The following is a 10,067-nucleotide window of genomic DNA, read 5'->3' on the forward strand; positions in this document are numbered from 1 at the left end:
TGGCTGCCTAATTCTTGAATCATTTCTCTCGCCTCCGTGGCCATGAGTTTGTGAGAACTAGACTGCTAGCTTGCCTAAGATAAAGACCACTTGTGTCTTGATCAACTTTGAATTTGAAGCATCTAATCCAGATCCCAGCACACAGGTCTTCCTTGTAGGTTTGTTGAATGATATGAAAAATCTTGTGGATACATTTGATATTTCTTCCAATTCTGAAACCATGCAATTGAAATACTGCTCTGCCCTAAAGCTTTGATGCAGGCTGGTATCATAGGTGCACCTAATATCTGCCATCTGACCCACTACCTAAAGCCAGTTGTATGTCCTTGGTCTGCCCTTGAAGGCTTTACTTTGCCATTTGACTACTTTCCTCCTAGCAATCAGCTCTCCAATGAGGACAGCAATGCGCATCTCATGAAGTGACTGGAAGATCACATGATATCACGAAAGTTTAGCATGGTCCCTAATATTCATTTTTATGATGTTATTAGCAGTTTTTTCTCCAATTTGGCAAGTTTCCCATGCTCTTAGATGTCCGTGCCATTCACTTTGGTTTTCCAGACAAGCCTCAAGGAAGAGATTACAGTAGAATTCTCTGTATTCTGAGAATTTTCAACGTCTACTCCCCAAGGACTCTGATGGAGGTAAACATTTTCGAGAGGTTTTCATTTTTATCAGATCAATTAATGGCCTAGGGAACGATTAGGTCATTCAGAGCATATATAACTAGACATTTTTGGTCTTCACTACATACTAAGAACCGAACTTTCCCTGAGTACTTGGAGCTAGGAAAGAAACATGAAGTGGCTTGGGCTCCTCGTACTGGTGTCCCTCTCAGAGTGCATAGTTGTGTAAGTATAGGGACTCTAAGGGGTATCATCTTCCTTTCTGGGATGTTTCTTTTCATCTGATTATTCTTCCACCCATCAGGGTTAGATGGGAAAGGAATATTTCCCTGACAGTCTTAAAGTTCAACTCTTACTTATTGATAAGTACCTTGCTATAGGGACTGTGGGTCCCAAGGGTCATGGCATAGAGTTGCATGGTTGCACAACTCTTGGGGCCCAGACGTGTAACCTATTGAAAATGGAACTCCTTGCAATTGTTCAGTGCACAGCCTATGCAGATGTAGGTGTGGCCCTGTGGAATAGCACTTTTCTGCAGTTTTTTTCTAGATCTCTTCTCTGTTCTCTCTCTATTTTGGTGTGTATTTATCTCTGTACCTCTCTCATTTGTCTCCCCATCTCTTTGGAAGTCTCTGTGCCTGCAGATAACTCTGTTGTTTTTCCTTACTTTTAATTTTTCAATTTTAACTCTTCCTTGCTCTTGAGCCTCTTAATGTCCCTAATATTTTCCCCATCTCTTGGATTCTTCTTTCAACCCTCTATTTTTCAACTTGGAGAAAGATTGGGAGAGCTACTTATACGTGGTTTTACATCTGACAAGCAGTGTGACTACAGCCAACTCACAAACTTCCTGTATTTCAAATTCCTCCCCTGGGAAAAGAGTATAATAATCCCCCTTCTACCTCCTTCCCTGAGCTTCTATGAGAAGGATACAGTGGGATGGCAACAGCAATGCTAGTGGCTGTCATTGTTGAGACTTCCTATTTATCAGGCACATTATATCCATCACTTAACTTATCCACAAGATATTCTATTTGGAGGGTGGGAATTATTACATTCCACCATTTGACCAAGGAGGAGACAGACCCCACATGGGCATATGGCTTACCCAACATTACAGAACAGAACCTGTATCCAAACCTATGTCTTTGCGATGGTATATGCATAAAATTCTGATAACAAGGTGATTCATAAAAATGATTGGAAAATACACAGAGCCATTACAATGACAGTTATACCTTAAAACTGACAGCTAATTGTAGCTTCTTCTTTGTTTTCTTTGTCAAATGCTCGGTGAAAGAATACCTCTAACAACAGTGAAGATCATGCGAAAAACCCTCAGTAAAAAAAAAACCAAAAAACTTGCTGAACAATTTTCTGAAGGAACGTACTTATAGACTGTTCCAGATTTATTCTTGTGGCTCAAATATAACTACTCACACCCTAAGGAACACCATGGATGTGAGTATTTTGGGAGGATGGTGCTCCACAGCACCTCCTGGTGCTTTAGCTTAGCACCGGGGCTCATTTGGAGGTGCCAGGTGGGATGCTGGGGTTGGGGTTCCTGCAGGAGGCAGACATACTGGAAAACAAGGACCCCAACCAGAGGAGAAGGCACTCTCATCTTCAACTCTTGGTCTGTGGTGACTGGGCCCAGCAATTACCAGGTGGCAGGTAAATATACATTTCTGTGTCCAAGATGTGTCTTAATTTGATGGCAATTGTTCCTTCTGAACAAAGTGAGCCACTCAGTTACAGATGAAGAGTGAACCATCACTGGTCAAAATGTAGAACTAACTGCAAAGCAATTGTGAATCCCCAGGTAGAGGAATTCAGTTTCCACAGATACAAGAACCATAGCAGTAAAAAGTTACAGAACTCCTATTCCGTGTAAGGCCATCAGAATCTAACACAGTGGTTACTGTTTTTGGATTAGAAAAAGGGCTTATTTTGTCTTCAAGAATGCCCATCCCAGCCTGAGAGATAGGCAAAGAGTAAATACATGTCATGAAAGGGTCACGTGTGGTGTTGATTGGATGTGGTCTGAGTTTAGAGGGAGTAGCTGAGGTTTATCAAGAAGGACTCCTGGAGATGGGGGTGCTAAGGCTGGGTTTGAAGAGACTATGGAGCTTCTCAAATGAAGGCACCAGGACTTCCTTGAGTGCCCAGCGGTCCTGGAGTTCCAGGGGTTGTGACTCTGGGCTTCCAATGCAGGAGGTACCACTTCAATGCCTGGTAAGACTAAATATCCTGCATACCATGTAGTACAGAAAAAAAAAAAAATCAAATGCAGGCACCTCTGTGACAAAAGGCTTTGAGGTGCATGGTGGTTAGAAAGTGATCTCAAGAGATATGTGACACCCAAAGGGAGGCATCAGTGTGGGAATAGAGGGTAGCCCGTTCTGCACTAACCCACTCCCTCCTTCTTCCTATAGATGCTCTATGTGGGTAACATCACCATTGGAACAACCCCTCAGGAATTCCAGGTTGTCTTTGACACAGCCTCATCTGACTTGTGGGTGCCCTCTATCTTTTGCCCCAGTCCAAACTGTTGTGAGTCCAGATACCTCGTACCCAGACCATCCTTCACATGCCCGGCTGCCTTGGTTTCCACCCTTGAGACCTGATGACACTTATCTCTTGTGTCTGTAGCTACACACGTTATGTTCAGACATCTTGAGTCTTCCACCTCCTGGCCTACCTGAAAGACCTTCGGCATCGCCTATGGTTCTGGAAGGATGAAGGGATTTCTTGCTTAATGCACCGTTTGGGTAACGTGTAAACAGAAGCTGAGTCAGGACTCTCTAAGGAGTGACCACTGCTTGCAAAACAGGTACAGGGCCATCGGGCAGGACCCTTCCTAGCCTAACTCCCATAGATATTGACCATCTTACACACAGAATCCTGTCCCTGGGGAAGCAGTGCCTATGGTGACACATGAGCAAACAGATTAGCTAACCCAGAGAGTAGCTTGAGGTGTGGACTTGTAGCTCCTCTGCCCATGAGCAGTTCTAGGCTCATTTTGCTGGGAGCAAGAAGAGGGGAAAAAACACCCACTTTTATATTCTCAGACTGTTCCAGGCACTTTCAGGTAATGACTGGTTTAATCCTGCAACAACACCACACAGCAGGTGGTCTGATTAGCTCATGAGACATATGAGGAAACTGAGGTGCAGACAGCAAGGGCCTTGCTGATGTCACGCATGTGGTAAGTGGTGGAACTAGGCTGGCTTTTCAGGACTGAAGTTGCTGTGGGGTGTTTGGGGACAAGATAAAACTTATCTGGGGACCCTGGGGGGCAGTCGAGGGCTTCAGGTATCCAGAGTGGGAAACTGGAGGTGAGAATTGTCAGGGGGTCTGATAAATGAGTTCTCACTCTAGAGGACTCTTGAGAGTCTAATAAACCTATGGCCTGCCACCCCAAAGTACTTGAGTAATTCCCATCTCTCTCCTTTTCTCTCATACACACACACAAACACACACATCCCCAAAAGTGAATTCCCCAGGCAGTAATTTCATAGATCCCTGCAAGCAAGACTGTGTTTTCGGTTTCTGTCTTCCTGGACAGATGCAGAATCCACAGTACATTACAGAGAATTCAGTCCATTCCTGTCATTAGGTGATAGTGATGCCAAAGAGAAGGCTATTTTGCTCTCGATTGTTTTGTCCGCAAGGTGGCACCAGTGGGTCCTGGCCTGACTCTTGGTTGCCCCACCTGGACAGAAGCCACAAGGCCAATTTGACTTACTCAGGTGGTGTTTTTCAGAGGGGCAGATGTTTTAAAATTCACAGCCTCTCAAAAATGGAACCCATATTCCCCTCCCAGCTTGGTCTAACCGTCTGAGGTCCACCAAAGACAGAGCCCAGCCTAAATTCTTCTCTGAGGATCTAATGGCAATGCACCTCAGCCCAGTTCTAGTCCCACTTCACGTATCTGTAAGTGGGAACACTCGTCTCTCCCACAGACTGGGGACCTTGTAAGCACTGAGCAGGCATTCAGTCTAAGCATGGCGGAATCCGAGTTTGAGGGTATACCTTTTGATGGTGTCTTGGGCTTGAACTACCCCAACATATCCTTCACTGGAGCCATTCCCATCTTTGACAACCTGAAGAATCAAGGTGCCATTTCTGAGCCTGTTTTTGCCTTCTACTTGAGCAAGTAAGTCTGAGATGGACAATCCCTTTCTCCAAATTAGCTGTAAGATGCTTTCAGTTGCATGAAAATTATAGAACACTTGATAAAGAAGTATCCTGAGAGATAATCTAACCCAGGATAACTGTGGCCCCAGGGCCCTACCTGGCATCACCACTGGTGTTTATGAATAATGTTTTATTGGAACACATTCCTACTCCTGGGCTCAAGAGCAGTAACTTGGTCTAGAGGGGTGAATGAGGAGGAAGGCTAATGGAAGGCAACAGGAAACAAGTTGAAGGAAAGGCATTAGGATTTGCTTATGAATTTGATAAGGAAGGAGGGAGAAGGATGCTGGATATCTTTCCTTTCTCATTAGCATTTCACTGGGAGCCCAGGACCAGCTACCCAATTTGTGGAGCCAGTGAGAAATGAAAGTGTGGGACACAAAAGTGTGGGACCCCTTGTTCAAGAAATATTAGGCATTTCAAGACAGGGAGAGCAGAGTTGGGGTCCCTTCTGAGTGTGGGACCCTCTGGACAGTAGAGGTCACAGGTCAGCAGAGCCAACTCTGGGTGACCTGAACCCACACCCTTAGAACTCCCACACCTTGATTTTCCTGAAAAATGACAAGGTGGACAAGTGGAAAGCAAAAACTCTTCAGCACTGTGTCATCTGAGGGTTTCTGAGCACACAGGTAGCAGTAGGTTCTGGGCCTCTTCAGAAGACATAGTGGGTGGAGCCCAGCCATGTGACTCAGCTTCTAACCTCCTCTGTGCCACTCATTAGCCGGTTACTGACCTCAGTCTGGTTCTCAATTGCTCCTAGCCTCGATTTCTGCATCTGTAAATGGAGACCTTATTAGGGCCTTGATGGGTAGACAAGCACAAACACAAGCTCTCAGACAGTGCTGTTGTTACTGTCCTCCAAAGATCTCCCCTTCTTTTCTCTCTACAGATGCAGGGGAAGGGCAGTGTGGTGATGTTTGGTGGGGTGGACAAAGCCTACTACCAGGGAGTGCTCAACTGGGTTCCACTGATCCAAGCGGGAGACTGGTGTGTACATATGGACTGGTAAGCCTCTCCCTCTGAAGGTCAGCCCAAGTGATGCTCCACATCTGTACACAGACACAAGCAGACACACACAAATGGATTCTCAGATACATAGTGATGCAGACATATACACCACCCACAATGACACAGACACACAGACACATGGAAACACACTAGCAGACACTTATAAACAGAGACACATATAAACATGCATAGCTAGTCAGAGACAGGAAAGCACAATTAGAGACACATACAAACACATATACAAACAAACACATAAACACATATATACACAAACAACTCATGGGTTCATAATCCCCAGGCCTTCGGACCAGGGCTCTGACCAGGATCCTAAAAGGGTCCGGAGAGGTCTGTGCAGCTGGAAGAGGGCTGCACCCACTGCCCTGTGAGGCGTGGAGCATGGTTAGAGGACTCTACAGTGTGGCAAACAGAGGATCAGGGAGGATTACACCAGCCTGAACAGAGTTATAAGATGACCAACTGTCCAGGGCTAGCTGGGACCAAGGAAGTTCTCAGTACAGATAAATGTCAGTTTAAAAACAGGCAAAGTCCTCAGCAAATGGGGAAAACTGGTCTCCTTAGGGAGCAGCTACCCAGCAGTGGAGAGAGGATGGCTGTAGTCTTAAGACTTGAAAGCAACTAATAAAAAAGACACCCCACGTACCTGGGCACACAGTGGGGCAGGGGCTAGAACAAAGAATCAAGAAGGTGGTATCCAGGAGTGACCTGAGGACAAGAGGCATAATTGATAGGATTCTGTGTGATAACCTCAGACAAAATCTGACCTATCCTTTGGAGTTTCTGTGGGCTAGTCATGTATTTCCTGGCCAGGATCTCAGGGTCTGAGCTGGTTGTAGGAGCAGTACTGGCAGACACCCTCTCCCAGAGGAGCCCCTCTCTCCCACCGCTGTGAGAATCTGCTGCCCCTGAGAATCTCCATCTTCACTCTGCGATTGACCCATTATTAGTTTCCCACCAGATACAGCTCTCTGGATGTTTCTCATTAATTATTCTCACAGTCTTCATTCACTCACTGAACAGACAAGCATCGGGCATCCACGGTGTGCCAGGCACTTTAAGGAGGCAATGAGAATAAAACTCGCCCTCACATCTAAGAAGGCAGATGCAAAAGAAATGACACACACACATAGTGAATTGTGACTTTGTTACATGCTAGACATGAGAGGCACCCCACTCCAGTACTCTTGCCTGGAAAATCCCATGAATGGAGGAGCCTGGTAGGCTGCAATCCATGGGGTTGCAAAGAGTTGGACATGACTGAGCGACTTCACTTTTATGCATTGGAGAAAGAAATGGCAACCCACCCCAGTGTTCTTGCCTGGAGTCCCAGGAATGGGGGAGCCTGGTGGGCTGCCGTCTATGGGGTCACACAGAGTCAGCACAACTGAAATGACTTAGCAGCAGCAGTAGCAGATATGAGATAGGGTCTATAGAAAGTGACCACCAATACAGGAGACTGATAAACACCAAGGGAAAGACTCCCTAAATCAATGACAATGAAGCTGGAATCTGGAAGATGAGAAGAAATTTGCTAGTCAAAGGGGAGGGGACTCTTCTAGGAAGGAATACCAGCTTGTGTCAAGATACCAAAGATCCTGGTGTATTCAAGTACTGCGTTCAAGGATGTCAAGGAAGGTGCCGTGTCAAGAGCAAAGGAAAAGAGTCAGCACAAAAAAGATGGAGGGCTGTTTAGGAGACAGTCAGGAAGGGGGCAGCTCTGGGGAGACTCAGAGCAGCCTTGATGCCCGCTTTGTCACACTGTCTCTCAGCATCTCCATGAAAAGAAAGGTTATTGCTTGTTCTGGCGGCTGCGAGGCCCTTGTGCATACCGGGTTATCACTGATCCTTGGCCCAAGAAGACTGGTCAATAACATCCAGAGGCGCATCGGCACCACGCCACGGGGTTCCGAGGTGAAGGGTCATGCCCCAGGGTCACTCCCAGTCTCCATACACAAGAAGGATCTCCAGGGTCAACCTCTCTCCCTCTCTCTCCAACAGCACTATGTTTCATATTTTGCGGTCAATACCCTGCCCTCTATTAGCTTCACTATCAACGGCATCAAATACCCAGTGCCAGCTCGAGCCTACATCCTCAAGGTGAGGGGAGAACCTTGAGGGGTGGTTCTCAAATAGGAACTTGCAGGAACCCTTGGGCTGCTGCTGGGAGGAAGGCGCCCTCTGCAGGCCATCTCGCACTATTGCAGATGCTGCTGAGCCTTGTTGCTGGGCCAGAGCCTCCCGCAAGACGAACCACTTGAGAGTAAAGTGCCGTCTGGGACACTGATCATCCTGAAATAAATGTGGAGACGCCACACCATGCTGGCATGGTGGGAGTCACAAGGAGAGGGGAACACTATGGTCCTCAGTCCTCAAAGAGCTTCAATTCAATCTGAAACCTCAGATGCATGAACATGAAAGTCAGCTCTAGTGGTCACTGAAATAGGCCATATGAACAGGAGAATGGCTGGGGACAGTCCCAGTGTGCTGTCCCACCATAGGGATTAACAGTCTCCCTTCCCTTCTCGCAATTTTCCTGGTTTGGATGATAAATTACATGGTCAGTCTAGTTCTCAGGTGCATCTTCCCCTAGCTCTGGCCATGTGCCCCTTTTGTGAGTCAGGCTACCCGACCCCTCTGTGGGGAGGCTGGATGCTAATGTGAATAAAGGGTACACAGTGACTGCTCAGCCCCGGCACAGGGTGGAGGCTTCATGTCAGCTCCTTAGGGGAGTTCAGGGCAGGCTGATGGGCTCAAAGAAGACTTTGAGGAAGGGAGGGAATTTCAGGAATTCTAAAACTGTAAACTCATGAAGCCATGTGGAGGGTTGCTTGCTTTAGGCAAAACTGCACTGGATTCCATGCAAATAGCATCTCAGGGTGCTCTGCGTTGGGGCACTAGGGACTTACTTGGGGTGATGAGGGCTACGGACTGACTAGTGGAAATGGAGAACCAGAGTACATTACCCAGCCAAGCCTGGAGTGGCCAAAGAGGGTGAGTGTGGGCTGAAGGAAGCTTCCCAGAGTTCCTGAGTTAAGTCTTCAAGAACGTGTTGTGGGCACTGCTCTATTTAAGATGGATAACCAACAACGAGTTACTGTGTAGCACGGGGAACTCCAGTTAATTATATGACAACCTGGATGTGAGGGGTATTTTTGGACCAGGATACATGGATATATACGGTTGAGTCCGTTTACTGTCTACCTGAATCTCAGAGTATTGTTAATCAGCTATACTCCAATACAAAATAAAGTTTCTTAACAAAGTATGGATTGTGGGGATGCAGGAGGAGAACCAGCATTCTCTGCAGAGAAAACAAGGAGCAGGAGTCAGAGGAAAGAAACAGGGAGAGAGGAGAACTATGGACACTCTTTTTCTTTTATAAAATTTTTATTGAAGTGTGGCAAATCTTCAGTATTGCATTAAGTTCTGCTGCACAGCAATGTGACTCAGTTATACACATACAGAAATATATATTCTTTTTCTTATTCTTTTTCATGTGGTTTATGACTTGATATTTAATGTATTTCCTTATGCTCTGCAGTAGGACTTTGTTGTTTATCATTCCTCTGTATCCCCAACTCCCTGTCCTCCCCTCCCCCACACCCTTCCTCATGGCAACCTCATGTCTTGGCCCTTTTTGGTTGTGGATGAACTCTCATATCCCCTGCTAATGAGAAAACCCCTTGATACTTACCAAAAGAGGGAAATAAAACCAAGAATTGTGCTGGGTCTGGATGTTTGTGGGAGTCACATATAAGGGCTCATGCTGACTGGTGTGTGTCTCTGACTCCCCCAGGATTCTAGAGGCCACTGCTATACCACCTTTAAAGAGAACAAACACAGTGAGGACATCTAGAGAGACCTGGATGCTGGGTGATGTCTTCCTGAGGCTGTATTTCTCAGTCTTGGATCGAGGAAATGACAGGATTGGCCTGGCAGAGGCAGTATAAATGCTTGGAGTGCTCCAGGAATCAGTAAGGCTGCTCCGAGCAAACACTAAATCACACTTAGGGTACTCCTGCCTGTACTGTGAACTGTATTTGGTGGTCTGCACACCCTATTCTCATTAAAGAATAAAGGGTTTCATTCATAATGGTGCTGAAACAAACAGGTGCCTCTGTTTGTGTCTGGGAGGTGTACAATGTTCAGGAAGGATCTAGAACAAAGTCTGAATCACAGTTGAGAGGAGCCCACCTCCACCTGGCTTCAAGGAAA

The 10,067-nt window shown here is 46.4% G+C and overlaps 1 pseudogene; it reads left to right on the forward strand.

The window, feature by feature from the left end:
- The first annotated feature begins 798 nt into the window (after positions 1-798).
- On the forward strand, positions 799-9,802 carry LOC113886507 (annotated as a pseudogene).
- The last annotated feature ends 265 nt before the right edge of the window (positions 9,803-10,067 follow it).

The sequence above is a fragment of the Bos indicus x Bos taurus genome, chromosome 29 (genome assembly GCF_003369695.1).
Source record: "Bos indicus x Bos taurus breed Angus x Brahman F1 hybrid chromosome 29, Bos_hybrid_MaternalHap_v2.0, whole genome shotgun sequence".
Lineage (NCBI taxonomy): Eukaryota > Metazoa > Chordata > Mammalia > Artiodactyla > Bovidae > Bos > Bos indicus x Bos taurus.